We start from the raw sequence: 15,907 nt of genomic DNA, 5'->3' as shown, positions 1-15,907 counted from the left end.
GTATACAGATAATTTTGTCACTGGGGAAATAAGCATAGTTACCCAGGTAATAAGCATAGTACACAATAGGTTTTTTTTTTTTTTTTTTTTTTTTGGCTCCTCTTATCCTGCATACTCATGAGGGCCTCAATGTCTGTTGTTCCCCTAGCATCCGTGTGTTCTCATTGTTTAGCTCCCACTTATAAGTAAGAGCATACAGTATTTGCTTTTCTGTTCCTGTATTAGTTTGCTTAGGACAATGGCCTCTAGCTCTACACATTTCATCTTTTAATTGTTTGATAAAATCATAGGTTTATGATTATTTCTGTATATAATTTTGAAGGGACAATAAATATAAATATGAGATGCTTAAATTAACCACGGGATTAAACTGGGAGCCAAGATGCTTAAATTAACCACGGGATTAAACTGGGAGCCAAATTTGACACCGGATGAATTCTGAATATCGATTTCTCAGTTGAATAGAAAGAGCTATTTAATTCCAATCAGTTCTATGCAAAATAGACAACTCACAAAAGAATTTTCTATGAAACATTAGAATTTATCAGACTATGTGATTTTTCTCCATTTGTATGCAGAGTGTATGCAAGTCAGACTGCAGATCCTGAAACTGTCAATATCATTGTACCATACTGATTAATAACAGTCTGCTTATACTTCTTATCCAAATAGCTATCATTGCCAATCAATAGAATGTCTGTTGTTAAAATTCTTGCTCTACTGATTACCAAAGGATACAAAGAGTAAGTTTTCTTACCTAGAGGATAGAAATTAAACGTGTTGCAATGGTTATGTAATGCTTTTTACAAAACTCAAAAGATAAAGTGTAATTGTTCTGCATAAAAAGCACTGAAAATGTACTGATTGCCCTAAATAAGTAAAAATTCTAGAAATTAAACTGTACTATATATATAAATATATTCATGGCTATATTTTGTCACTTTGCATTCAAATATAAAAGTGCATATGTGGTGAAAATATCCTTTTTTGCTTGAATTTTAAATCAAAATAACTAATTGATGTACAGTTTTCGGTGTGATATAATATAAGACAGATTTCATTTTTCATCATCAATAGTATAATTGATGGGAACCAGAAGCAGAACTATAAAGAGAATGTCCCTTGGGTACTGGTAGGGGACAAACTATAGTTTTTCAGGAACTTCAAAATAGGCAATATCACTGTAAATTTTCCAACTTCCTTTCATTTTGTAATAATTCATTTCACAAGTACAGAGAACATTTCAAGAAGTTTCTCACATGTGGAGCAGTGTATTATAGACAGTGCTTGCTACATTTGCATCTGAACTGTGTAGTTATGAGCAAGACAAGCTATTTGTGCTTCATGTGTAAAATGGGGTAAGACATATCATGAAATATTGTGAGAATGAGAGAGGATGCATATAAAGAACCTGGCATAGTGGTTGGCATGTAAGTAGAAACCAATTTTTGGAAGTTTCCTTTGTTAAGATTGATTTTAATGTTTATTAATCTGAAAAGGTGTTAAAACTCTAATATGCTACTCTGTTGCTTTGAATACACTCTTTTAAAAATAAGTATTTTTGGAGTGTGCTCTACTTAAGACATGACGACTTTTATTTCTAACCCATTGTCAATATGGTATTGAGAAGGGACGACAGTGAATTTAGCCGTAATAAAAATTAGAGGTATTCGGTTGTCACTTTTTTAACTGTTTGAATGAAAAAGAGTCCTATCCTTTCCGGACATATTGACATACCTGGAACATGCAGAGACATCTCTCTGCAGTTTTTTTTTTCCCTTTTGGAAAGTATGATATATTGGGAAATAGTTGGTCATTGATCCCAGTTCTTAACAGAGCTCCTAAATTCCTTTTAATTTCTTGAGTGATAAGGGTAATAAAAACTGTTTTATATTGAGATGACTCTTGGTGAGCCCTAACCAGTTTCAGAAGGGGGACTCATCACCAGAACAACTAAGTCATGATTATTTTGTCAGAATCTTCAGTTCCACCCTCACAACCTCTAAAGAAGGGAAAAGGGCTGGAAGTTGAATTAATCCCAAAAGTCCAATGATTTAATCAATTATATATATATATATATATATATATATATATATATATATATATATATATATATATAAAATACATATATATATAATACATATATATATAATACATATATATATATATAATACATATATATATATAATACATATATATATATAATACATATATATATATGTATGTAATGGAACCTCTTTAAAACATGGGATTCAGAAAGCTTCTGGATAGGTTAATACGTGGAGGTGCTAGAAGGGTGGAGTCCTTGGAGAAACATGGACGCTCCATGACCCTTTTCCTATGCAACTCTTCCATTTGGCTCTAGGTCAGTTTTATTCTCTATTAAAAAAAATAATAATAGCAAGTAAAGCATTTTCTGGAGTCCTGTGAGGCATTCCAGCAAATTATCAGACCTAAGGCAGAGGACATGGGAACCCTTTATACAGACAATTATTCAGATGTATGGGTGGAAACCTAGGACTTTTGACTAATATCTGAGTGGAGGCAGTTTCATGGGACTGAGCCCTCAACATGTGGGGTCTGCATTAACTCCAATTAGTAGCAGGATTTCAGTGGATTGCAGGACACCCAGTTGGTGTCCGAAAAGTTGGAGAATTGGCTCGTATAGGAGAAAACGTCTACATATTTGATGTCAGAAGTGTTGAAGGAAAAGGAAGTGGAAAGGGTATTGGCAACAAACAAACAACAAAAAAACACTACTCGGGCAGATATTCTAGCTAATTTATAACTCTTGAAAAGAAAAGAAATATTGGGAAAATAGAATTCCAACACAATTTGTCAAACAGGGCAGAGAATGATGCTTTTTAAATGCATTGCTTAGTCAAGGAATTTTAATGGTGTTTTGAAGTCCCAAAGGGATTAGAAGTAGGGAGAGATGATATTCATGTGATATCCTACACATTATTAGCAACAGGGGAAATCAAAACTGGAACAAGTATACTGGTTAACAGTTAAGGTTTAGTACAAGGAGGAGTTAAATTCTTATCTAGGGTTCTAAAACATTTCAATCTCATTTCTTATAGTTTCTGTTCAATATATATATATACATAACTATTAAAAACACACTGGTTTTTACCCTAAAATTGTAATGAGCCACACCCAAGGCAGTACCATTCACTTCTAAGAGCAATATTTTCTAGGACCAATCCAAGCAAAGCTCACTTTAAAATAACTGCAAATATAACTTGGATATATGAGGAATAGTAAATGAAATGGGATTATTTGTCTGGAGGAGAAACATTTGCCTAATAATTGCTTTAAAAGTTCTATTTAATAATCACCATTCTAACTGTTGTGAGATGGTATCTCATCATGGTTTTGATTTGCATTTCTCTAACGACGAGTGACGATGAGTTTTTCATATTCTGTTGGCCAAATAAATATCTTCTTTTGAGAAGTGTCACTTTTTGAAGGGGATTTTTTTTTTTTTTTTTTTTGAGATGGAGTCTCACTCTGTTGCCCAGGCTGGAGTGCAGTGGCATGATCTCGGCTCACTGCAACCTCCACCTCACGGGTTCAAGCAATTCTCCTACCTCAGCCCCTCGAGTAGCTGGAATTACAGGCACCCACCAACATGCCCAGCTAATTTTTTGTATTTTTAGTAGAGACAGCGTTTCACCATGTTGGCCAGACTGTCTCAAACTCCTGACTTCATGATCCACCTTGCTTGAGTTCCCAAAGTGCTGGGATTACAGGCATAAGCCACAGCGCCTGGCTGGATGTTTGATTTTTCTTATAAACTTGTTTAAGTTCTGGATATTAGATCTTTGTCAGATGGACAGATTGCAAAAATTTTCTCCCACTCTGTAGGCTGCCAGTTCACTCTGATGATCTGTTCTTTTGCTGTGCAGAAGCTCTTTAGTTTAATTAGATACCATTTATCAACTTTCGCTTTTGTTGCAATTGTTTCTGCTGTTTTAGTCATGAAGTCTTTGCCCATGCCTATGTCCTGAATGGTACTGTCTAGGTTTTCTTCTAGGGTTTTTATGGTATTGTATTTTACATTTACATCTTTAATCCATCTTGAGCTAATTTTTGTTTAAGGTGCAAGGAAGGGGTCCAGTTTTAGCTTTCTGCATATGGCTAGCCAGTTTTCCCAGCACCACCTATTAAATAGGAAATCCTTTCCCTATTGCTTGTTTTTGTCAGGTTTGTTAAAGATTAGATAATTGTAGAGGTGTGGTTTTATTTCTGAGGTCTCTGTTCTGTTCCATTGGTCTACATGTCTGTTTTGGTACCAGTAACATGCTGTTTTGGTTACTGTAACCTTGTAGTATAATTTGAAATCAGGTAGCGTGATGCCTCCAACTTTGTTCTTTTTGCTTAGGACTGTCTTGACTATACGGGCTAAGTTAGGAAACAACAGATGCTGGCAAGGCTGTGGAGAAATAGGAATGTTTTTACACTGTTGGAAGAGTGTCAATTTGTTCAACCATTGTGGAAGACAGTGTGGCAATTCCTCAAGGATCTAGAACCAGAAATACCATTTGACCCAGCAATTCCATTACTAGATATATACCCAAAGGATTATAAATCATTTTATGATAAAGACACATGCACATGTATGGTTATTGCAACACTATTTACAATAGAAAAAGACTTGGAAGCAACCCAAATGCCCATCAATGATAGACTGGATAAAGAAAATGAGGCATATATACACCATGGAATATACACTGTGCAGCCATAAAAAAGGATGAGTTAATGTCCTTTGCAGGGACATGGATGAAACTGGAGCCCATCATTCTCAGGAAACTAACACAAGAAAAGAAAACCAAACACCGCATGTTCTAACTCATAAGTGGGAGTTGAACAATGAGAACGCATGGACAAAAGGAGGGGAATATCACACACTGGGGCCTGTTGGGGGGTGGGGGGCTAGGAGAGGGATAGCATTAGGAGAAATATCTAATGTAGATAACTGGTTGATAGATGCAGCAAACCACCATGGCACGTGTATACCTATGTAACAAACCTGCAGTTTCTGCACATGTACCACAGAACTTAAAATACAATTTTAAAAAAAAAGAATCTGGAGGAGTCTTGGGAAATGTGGGCATTTTGAAGCTGGAAGGAAAGTGAATTATTTGTGATCAGAGAATAGACTGTAGATTCTTAAAATGCTTACAATTATCCCTTCTCCCATTAAAAGGCAGAATCCATTTTTCCACCTCTTGAATCAAGGTTAGCAATACGATTTGCCAGGTAAATAAGACATTAGCAACATGAGACAAGCACAGAGTTGAAAAGCTCTTGCACGTTAGAGCTTACACACTTGCTGCTCCTGGGACTTTGCCCCTGCCACCACTTGAATACATCCAGTGCTAATGAGAAACATATGGTCCAGTCACATACCCTATTTGAGAGGTGGTTAACCACCAGTCATATGAATAAAGCCATCCAAGATTATCCAGGCCCAGAAAACCTGCCAAGTAATAAGAGAGGAATGGCCCAGCACAAATTGTCTAGCTAGACAAAAGGTTTTTGTTTCAAACCACTATAATTTGTTACACAACAAAGGTAGACCAATACACAAAACTGACATATCTCTCAACAAACATCTAAATATAATATTAAAACAATGACATGAATGTCTTCTGTATCTCTTGTTAGAAGTCTGGAAATCTACATTGTTGGAATTTATATATTTTATTTGCTTAAAGGAAAACATTTTCATCAGGAAAGTTGAAACATTTTAAAACATGATGGTCTACACTAGCCTGCGTAGTACTGTCTTAAAAAGTAAAGAGAATTATACTGCACAAAAAAGAATTAAAGTTGAGAGATCTGGCTGTTGGTGGTGGTTGTTTTTCCAGTAACCATTACGTACATAGATGCCTTAGAGTATGAAACTCAACTGTTTTAGTCCTCTGCTGTTCAATAAGTAATATAAGGGAGGTTGGACGAGATGAAACCTGAGCTTACATCTAAGATTTTTTGGTTTTCTGATTTCATATCAATTTTTGAGGTCCAATTTTTCTTCTGTCAATCAAACTATGCTTTCCATAGCAGTTAAACTTACATAACTGTATTCTTTAAGTATGTATTGAAGATTTATATTTCAAGAAAGAAAATAACTACAAATGTAGCTTGCTCACCCTACCTATCTTTAGAAAGGGAGATAGAGATTTATATTTTCTAACATTTTATAACTGGGAGTTTCACTAATCAGTTCATTAAAATAGTTTATTAACCCCCATTATATGTAAAGTATTTGTGCTTAACACTTTATAGGTTACAAAAAAAAAAAAGTTAGATCTAGAAATTTTCCTTAAAGAGCTTTCTACTAGTTGGAAAAGATATTTACTTATTAAAAAGCAAATACAAGGTAAAACATTAAAATATATAACAAGTACCAGAGACACACCACATAGATTATTATAGGGAATATATAAGAAGTGCCGAAAAAAATGTAATGTTAAATTCATGAGGTGCTACACACACATAGTAAATGTTATTTAAGTGTTATATGTTTATGTACAGATGTAAGTGGCTAGGAATAATTAGCTACTTGACATGAATGGCTCTGAAAAGAGACAAGTCAGCTACCTCTTTTTAAAAGTCAGCCAACTCCCTGCCAAAGTATTCCATACATTAATCAGTTTTCAGAATTGGAACAAAATTTGCTGAAACGTTTATTTCCTCAAATATTTGAATACAGTGTTGTAATAGTATTTTATATTATGGATGAACTCTAACACAAGAAGTCTTCTTGTTGGCATATTTTAATCATATCCCTCATGTGTTGAGCCTGCTCTGCTTTCAAATGACTGCATTATCATAGAAATATACGCATAAACTTCATATTTATGTGGTGTACTGGTGTATTGGTGTATCTAACCCTGGAGATTGTCATACAGTAGGCAGTCTGAGAATCTTCTGGGAATAAATATATCAAAAGTAATTTTAAAATTTGTAGACTACTAAAGGCAGTGTTTTTTAAATGCAAAGCTAGTAGGTACTGTTGTTCAGCCTAGAATTTTTAAAAAATACAATAAAAAGTATAAAGTCACCAAAGTAAAAATCAAAAAACTGAAAGTTGAAGATTACTTTGAATTTATTTCAAATACATAAAGATTTACAAAGTTATGGCATTTATCTAAAGAGGCTCTTAAATGAAATAAAATTGTATGTAAAATTTATACGTAAAAAGAATTAATTTTCCCAACTTAACTTCCACCAGAGGCAGGCTTAAAAATTAAAAATAGAGATGAGGGAGGAAATGGGAAAAATACAAAGGGAATTTAGAATCAAGTCTTACAATTATGCCAAGGTGCTATACTATTTTTTTAATCTTTGTTATTTTTATACTTTCAGTTTTGGGATACATGTACAGAACATGCAGGTTTGTTACATAAGTATATATGTGCTATGGTGGTTTGCTGCACCTATTGACCCATCCTCTAAGTTCCCTCCCCTCGCCACCACCAACAGGCCCTGGTGTGTGTTGTTCCCTTCCCTGTGTCCATGTGTTCTCATCGATCGACCCCCACTTGTGCGAACATGCAGTGTTTGGTTTTCTGCTCCCGTGTTAGTTTGCTGAGGATGATGGTTTCCAGCTTCATCCATGCCCCTCCAAAGGAAATGATCTCATTCCTTTTTATGGCTGCATAGTATTCCATGGTGTATAAGTACATTTTCTTTATCCAGTCTATCATTGATGGGCATTTGGGTTGGTGTCTTCGCTATTGTAAACAGTATTACAATAAACGTAAGTGTGCATGTGTCTTTATAATGGAATGATTTATAATCCTTTGGGTATATACCCAGTAATGGGATTGCTGGGTCAAATGGTATCTCTGGTTATAGATCCTTGAGGAATCACCATACTGTCTTCCACAATGGCTGAACAAATTTACATTTCCACCAAAAGTGTAGCATTCCTATTTCTCCACAGCCTCGCCAGCATCTATTGTCTGACTTTTTACTAATCGACATTCTGACTGGCGTGAAATGGTATCTCATTGGAGTTTTGATTTGCATTTCTCTAATGATCAGTAATGTTGAGCTTTTTTTCATATGTTTTTTGGCCACATAAATGTCTTGAGAAGTGTCTGCCCATATCCTTTGCCCACTTTTTGATGTTTTATTTTTTTTCTTGCAAATTTGTTTAAGTTTCTTATAGATTCTGGATATTAGATCTTTGTCAGCTGGGTAGATTGCAAAAATATTCTCCCATTCTGTAGGTTGCCAGTTCATGCTGATGATCTTTTCTTTTGCTGTGCAGAAGTTCTTTAGTTTAATTAGATACCATTTGTCAATTTTTGACTTTTGTCGCAATTGCTATTGGCATCCTCATCATGAAGGCTTTGTCCATGCCTATGTCCTAAATGGTAATGCCTGGGTTTTCTTCTCGTGTTTTTATGGTTTGGGGTTTTACATTTAAGTCTTTAATCCATATTGAGTTAATTTTTGTATAAAGTGTAAGGAAGGGATCCAGTTTCCATTTTCTGCATATGGCTAGCCAGTTTTCCCAGCACCACTTATTGAATAGGAGATCTTTCCCCATTGCTTGTTTTTGTCAAGTTTGTCAAAGATCAGGTGACTGTAGATGTATGGTGTTATTTCTGAGGTCTCTGTTCTGTTCCATTGGTCTATATGTCTGTTTTGGTGCCTGTACCATGCTGTTTTGGTTACTGTAGCCTTGTGGTCTAGTTTGAAGTCAGGTAACGTGATGCCTCCAGCTTTGAATTGTCTTGGCTATATGGGCTCTTCTTTGGTTCCATATGAAATTTAAAGTAGCTTTTTCTATTTCTGTGAAGAATGTCAGTGGTACCTTGATGGGAATAGCATTGAATCTATAAATTACTTTGGGCATTATGGCCATTTTCATGATATTGATTCTTCCTATCCATGAGACTGGACTATTTTTTCCATTTGTTTGTATCCTCTCTTGTTTCCTTGAGCAGTGGTTTGTAGTTCTCCTTAAAGAGGCCTTTCACACCACTTGTTAGCTGTATTCCTTTGTAGCAATTTTGAATGGGAGTTCATTTATGATTTGGCTCTCTTCATGTCTATTGTTGGTGTAAAGGAATGCTTATGATTTTTGCACATTGATTTTTGTATCCTGAGACTTTACTGAAGTTGCTTATCAGCTTAAGAAGTTTTTGGGCTGAGATGATGGGATTTATAAATATAGAATCATGTCATCTACAACCAATGAAAATTTGACTTCCTGTATTCCTATTTGAATATTCTTTATTTCCTTCTCTTGCCTGATTGTTCTGGCTAGAACTTCCAATACGATGTTGTATAGGAGTGGCGAGAGAGGGCATCCTTGTCTTCTGATGGTTTTCAATGGGAATTCTTCCATGTTTTGTCCATTCAATACGATATTGGCTGTGGGTATGTCATAAATAGCTTTTATTATTTTGACATATGTTCTATCAATACCTAGCTTAATAAGAGTTTTTTAACATGAAGGAATGTTGAATTTTATCAAAGGCCTTTTCTGCATCTATTGAGATAATCATTTAGTTTTTGTCTTTGGTTTTGTTTATGTGATGGATTATGTTTATTAACTTGTATAGGTTTAACGAGCCTTGCATGCCAGCGATGAAGCTAACATGATTGTGGTAGATAAGTTTTTCGATGTGCTGCTGGATTCAGTTTGCCAGTATTTTATTGAAGATTTTCGCATTGATGTTCATCAGGGATATTGGCCTGAAGTTTTATTTATTTTTTGTTGTGTCTCTGCCAGGTTTTGGTATCAGGATGATGCTGGCTTCATAAGATGAGTAGGAAGGAGTCCCTCCTTTTCAACTGTTTGGAATAGTTTCTGAAGGAATGGTACCAGCTCCTCTTTGTACCTCTGGTAGAATGCAGCTTTGAACCACTGTGAATCCTTCTGGTCCTGGGCTTTCTTTTTGGTTGGTAGGCTATTAATTGCTGCCTCCATTTTGGAAGTTGTTATTGGTCTATTCAGGGATTCGAGTCTTCCTGATTTAGTCTTGGGAGGGTGTATGTGTCTAGGCATTTATCCATTTCTTGTAGATTTTCTAGTTTATTCACATAGAGGTGTTCATAGTATTCTCTGATTTTAGTTTGTATTTCTATCAGGTCAGTGGTAATATCCTCTTTATCATTTTTTATTGTGTCTATTCGATTCTTCTCTGTTTTCTTCTTCACTAATCTAGCAGTCTATCTATTTTGTTAATTTTTTCAAAAACCCAGCTCCTGGATTCATTGTTTTGGAGCATTTTTCATGTCTCTATCTCCTTCAATTCTGCTCTGAGTTTACTTATTTCTCATCTTCTGCTAGCTTTTGGATTAGTTTGTTCTTCCTTCTCTAGCTCTTTTAATTGATGTTAGGGTTTTGATTTCAGATCTTTCTAGCTTTCTGATGTGGGCATTTAGTGCTGTAAATTACCCTCAACACTGCTTTAGCTGTGCCCAGAGATTCTGGTATATTGTATCTTTGTTCTCATTGGTTTCAAAGAACTTCTTGATTTCTGCCTTAATTTCATTATTTACCCAGGAGTGCATTGAGGAGCAGGTTGTTCGGTTTCCATGTAATTATGTGGTTTTGAGTGAGTTTCTTAATCCTGAGTTCTAATTTGATTGCAATGTGGTCTGAGAGACTGTTATAATTTCAGTTCTTCCACATTTGCTGAGGAGTGTTGTGTTCGATTTTAGCATAAGTGCCACGTGGCACCGAGAAGAATGTATATTCTATTGATTGGGGGTGGATAGTTCTGCAGATGTCTCTTAGGTCCATTTGATCCAAAACTGAGTTTAAGTCCTGAATATCCTTATTAATTTTCTACTCATTGATCTAATATTGACAGTGAGGTGTTAAAGTTTCCCATTATTATTGTGTGGGAGTCTCTTTGTAGGTCTCTAAGAACTTGTTTTATGAATCTGAATGCTCCTGTAATGGGTGCATATATATTTAGGATACTTAGCTCTTCTTGTTGAATTGATCCCTTTACCATTACATAATACCCTTCTTTGTCTTTTTTTTTAATCTTTTTTGGTGTAAAGTCTGTTTTGTCAGAGACTAGGATTGCAATCCCTGCCTTTTTCTTTTTTTCTCTTTCCATTTGCTTGGTAAATTTTCTTCCATCCCTTTATTTTGAGCCTATGTGTGTCTTTGCATGCAAGATGGGTCTCCTTAATACAGCACACCGATGAGTCTGGACTCTTTATCCAATTTGCCTCTCTGTGTCTTTTAACTGGGGCACTTAGCCTGTTTACATTTAAGGTTAGTATTGTTATGTATGAATTTGATCCTGTCATCATGATGCTATCTAGTTATTTTGCACCCTAGTTGATGCAGTTTCTTCATAGTGTCATTGGTCTTTATATTTTGGTATGGTTTTTGCAGTGGCTGGTACCAGTTTTTCTTTTCTATACTTAGTGCTTCCTTCAGGAGCTCTTGCAAGGCAGGCCTGGTGGTGACAAAATCACTCAACATTTGCTTCTCTGGAAAGGATTTTATTTCTCCTTCGCTTATGAAGCCTAGTTTCACTGGATATGAAATTCTGAATTGAAAATTCTTTAAGAATATTGAATATTGGCCCCCACTCTCTTCTGGCTTGCAGGGTTTCTACAAAGAGATCCACTGTTAATCTGACAGGCTTCCCATAGGTAACCTGATGTTTCTCTCTGGCAGCCCTTAACATTTTTCTCTTCATTTCAACATTGGAGAATCTGACAATTACATATCTTGGGGTTGATCTTCTCATGGAGTATCTTAGCGGTGTTCTCTGTATTTCCTAAATTTACATGTTGGCCTGTCTTTCTAGGTTGGGGAAGTTTTCCTGGATAATATCTTGAAGTGTGTTTTCCAGCTTGTTTCCATTCTCCCTGTCTGCTTCATGTACTCCAATAAATTGTACGTTCAATTTTTTTTATGTAGTCCCATATTTCTTGGCAGTTTGTTCATTCCCTTTTGTTCTTTTTTCTCTAATCTTGTCTGCATGCCCTATTTCAGCAAAGTCGTCTTCAAACTCTGACATCCTTTCTTCTGCTTGATTGATGTGGCTATTGATACTTGTGTATGCTTCACAAAGTTCTCGTGCTGTGTTCTTCAGCTCCATCAGATCATATGTGTTCCTCTCTTATCCTAGTTAGCAGCTCCTCTAATCTTTTATTAAGGTTCTTAGCTTCTTTGCATTGGGTTAGAATATGTTCCTTTAGCTCAGCAGAGTTTTTTTATTACCCATCTTCTGAAGCCTACTTCTGTCAATTCATCCATCACATCCTCCATCCAGTTGTGTGCCCTCGCTGGAGGGGCATTGTAATCATTTGAAGGAGAAGAGACACTCTGGCCTTTTAGGTTTTCAGCATTTTTTAATAGATTCTTTCTCCATGAGTTTGTCTAGTTTCAATCTTTGAGTCTGCTCACCCTTGAATGGGGTTTTTGTGGGTACCATTATGTTGTTTTAGAGGCTGTTGTTGCTGCTTTCTGTTTTCCCCCCACCCCACAATGGTCAGGTCCCTCTTCTGTAGGGACCTGTGGTTTGCTGGGGGGTCACTTCAGGCCCTATTCATTTGATTCACTTTTACACCTGGAGATGTCACTCAAGGAGGCTGAAGAACAGCAAGGATGGATGTCTGCTCCTTCTTCTGAGATCTCTGACCTTGAGGGGCCCCCAACCTGATGCCAGTAGGAATGTTCTCATATAGGGCATCTGACAACCCCTGCTGGAGGGTGTCACCCAGTTGGGTGGAACAGGAAACAAGGCCCATTTAACAAAGCACTTTGTCCCTTGATATAGGGGGTGTGCTTTGCTGTGGGGAAACACACTGATCTGGGCTACCTGGATTTCTCAGAACTATCAAGAGGAAAAGCTATGTCTGGTGGTCCACAGAGACTCTACACTACTATTTTCAACAGTTATTGAGCATCTATATCATCTCAGTAGAAGGATGATAAGTGATTAATGCCACTTTTGTGATAGACAATGAGGGCTACAGGATCAATATAAATCAAACCTAAGAGATTTACATTACCAGATAGTGTTGCAGTTGTTTATGTTTGCTTTGAATTTCTTGTTTTGTATTTTAAGGATAAATTGTTATCACCTTTATTTTTCCCCTTTACCTTCTTATAGTTATTCCCTATAACCATATTAAAAGTTATTTACAATTAACCACAGTATTAACCACTTTCAGGATTAGAATTTAGATTAATACAGTCCCTCTTTTCACAAGGGTCACAATGTAGCGGAGACATAATTTATCTACTTCACAATGAAAGTACATATCTAAAAGCCCTAGAGAGAAGACAAAAAAAAAAATCATTTTAACAAATAGATTTATAACACTGAGCTCCAAGAAACAATTCTATAGTTGGTCTTTTCAGGTGAATCACAGAAACAGATCTCCAATAAGATAAAATTATGTTGATACAGGCCTAACACAGTGTCTCAGATGTAGTGGGCACTCTGTAAATATTTGTTGCTAAATGTTGCAATAAATTATACTATCTTTACTTTCAGAGTATAAATATCTGCACCTTAAATAGTTGTGTTAATATACCAACCAGTTGTGTTAATATACCAACCAGTTGTGTTAATATACCAACCAGAGGAGTTAGTAGACAAGAAATGAAGATACAGTTGTCAACTACACTAACAGAGGTTTCAGAGTTTATGTCATAAGAGGACTTAAGTGACAATGAAATTATTCAGTGAGGGATAATGAGATATTATGGAGGTTACAATAATAAAACTGTTAATATGAATTAACCTATAGGAAACCTATTTAAATCCAACAGTATGTAAGAAGCTCTAGAAAACTAGGTTTGTAGCTAGAAATGGGCGGACAAAACACATAAGAAAACCCAGTAGAAGGATGATAATAAGTCCCACTTTTATGATAGACAGTAAAGGCTATAGGGTCAATATCAATCAAAGTTAAGAGATTTACATTCACAGATGGTGTTGCATTTGTTTGCTTCAATTTTCTTGTTTTGTTGTATTTTAAGGATAAAATTATTATTGCCTTTATTTTCCCCCTTTACCTTCTCTTCTCACTCTGCCCAAAGCAAGAACATCAAAGAGCTTATGGTTGGTGAGATGGAGGGTATATGATTAGGAAAATTTACAAAGATAGTAAAGAAAAAGAAAAGAAGATATTGTCTATAATCTGTTCAAAGAAACATTCAATCAAATAAGTTCACAGGGTTAAGGGGGAGGTAGTTAATCTATATAAGATATCAATGGTTTATCATTAAAAACAAAACTCAAATCTACAGAACTAATTTTAATTGTACCGAGTTTGCCAGTAAAACTATAATTTTTTCCTGACTCATGTTCACACATCCTAAACAATTTACAAAGTGATTTTTGTACACATATTATGATTAATTTGCACAACAAATGAGTAGAAAACAACTGCTCAGAAAGTTTAAATAAGTAAAGGCTAATGGAAGTTGGATGAAGTCAGGAACTCAAATACTGAAAACAGATTTCTTTGAAAAATCAGAAGTGAGGAAGCTTCGTGGTCTACATTTAATATTAAAATTTCTCCTGATAAAAGTAACTATCGTTTGTTAAGCAAACATGTGACAAATGTTTTACTTCTCCAAGCGGGAGTTTCTCCCTGGCCCAGCTGGTGGCTCCTAGGACCCATATATTATCATATGGGTTTCTGCCCTTATAGTCAATAGTTTTCACCTGTTAGTACATGAACCTCAGGTACGCACACATTTGGGTCTCTTTAACAGTAGTAAAGACAAAGGAGAATAGCTACCAAACTTCTCCCATAATCTTTGCAGACACTCTGCCCTCCTGTCTGCTGGGGTTCTGCTGTCCCTTATTAATTCGTTGTGTCCACCATATTGCCAATGCACCACTCCAGCAGCTGGCGATGCACCTATCAATTATCTTCAGATCACTGACCTCCTCTCTACCCACAGACAGTGCCTATGTCACATTACCAACCTCCAATGCTCCTCCAGTACTCTGCTACCTCCCACAGAGCTCTCTCCCCCTACCTCTAGATGTCAATCACTCACTCTCTGGCCAATAAATGAATATTTTCCTCACCTAGTAAACAGTTTTCTTAAGAAGGTCCCCACAGTTTATTTGCTTGGCCCCTTGCCTATTATTTTTACAGTTCTGCTAGAGTAAGGTGAAAAAAGTCCTCAGCAGAGTACCTTGGAGACTAATAACACAGTCTTTCATCCCTACCCCAATTCCTTACACATACAAGTACACACATGCAAACACACACACACAGTTTACAGGTGACACTAGAGAACAAGTCAGGAAATGTTCACCCTCAGCAGTTTGTACTATATATTGGATGTATTGCCACCTCTCTTGACAGGCAAAACTAGTACTGAATTTTATTCGCTCAAGTCAGATTTCTCATTTCTCTCAGGAGCCTGGTTGACAATACCTCAATCCCTAAAATCTAGTTCCCTTCATTTCTATTGCTCCAGTCCATCATACATAACTGTATTCATCAGAAACCCAAAGTTAGACAGATTTCAAGCTCTTTTTTGGGCTCCTGAGCCTCAGGCAAAAGCAAACCAAGGAACGTGGCTACTCACCTCTTTATCTCTCAAGGTTCTATGGCCATTAATGAGGTTTTGTCTTTGTAAAACACAAAACTTCTACTACCACAGTATTTTTCAAACCACATTATTATTTCAAACAGGAAACAATACATTTAACCTCAGATTACATGCGTCTAAAATAAGCATTGATGAACCTTATCTATGTCCAATAAAATTTGGTAGTTTTTTATTCTACTCAATATTTTTTATGTTTAAATGGGAGTCAAACCCACTAAAATGATCCAATGCATCACTAGTAGATCATAACCACAATTTTAAGAGTTTTTTTCTAGGAGGCAGAATGAGAAAATGCCTAACTCAACATGTTTGAATATT

General features: G+C 36.0%; 1 protein-coding gene across 1 annotated transcript in view; it reads left to right on the top strand.

Annotated features, from left to right (window-relative positions):
* Positions 1-1,301: 1,301 nt before the first annotated feature.
* The window catches only part of FTMT (ferritin mitochondrial), a 57,645-nt gene continuing 43,039 nt past the window's right edge, over positions 1,302-15,907 (top strand). Inside the window, exon 1 of the mRNA XM_010369163.2 lies at positions 1,302-1,430. The gene's annotated coding sequence lies outside the window, so the exon portion shown is untranslated. The remainder of the gene's footprint in view (positions 1,431-15,907) is intronic.

This window comes from Rhinopithecus roxellana, chromosome 3, assembly GCF_007565055.1.
Source record: "Rhinopithecus roxellana isolate Shanxi Qingling chromosome 3, ASM756505v1, whole genome shotgun sequence".
In the NCBI taxonomy this organism is placed as follows: Eukaryota; Metazoa; Chordata; class Mammalia; order Primates; family Cercopithecidae; genus Rhinopithecus; species Rhinopithecus roxellana.
This window is presented reverse-complemented; position numbering and strand designations above follow the sequence as displayed.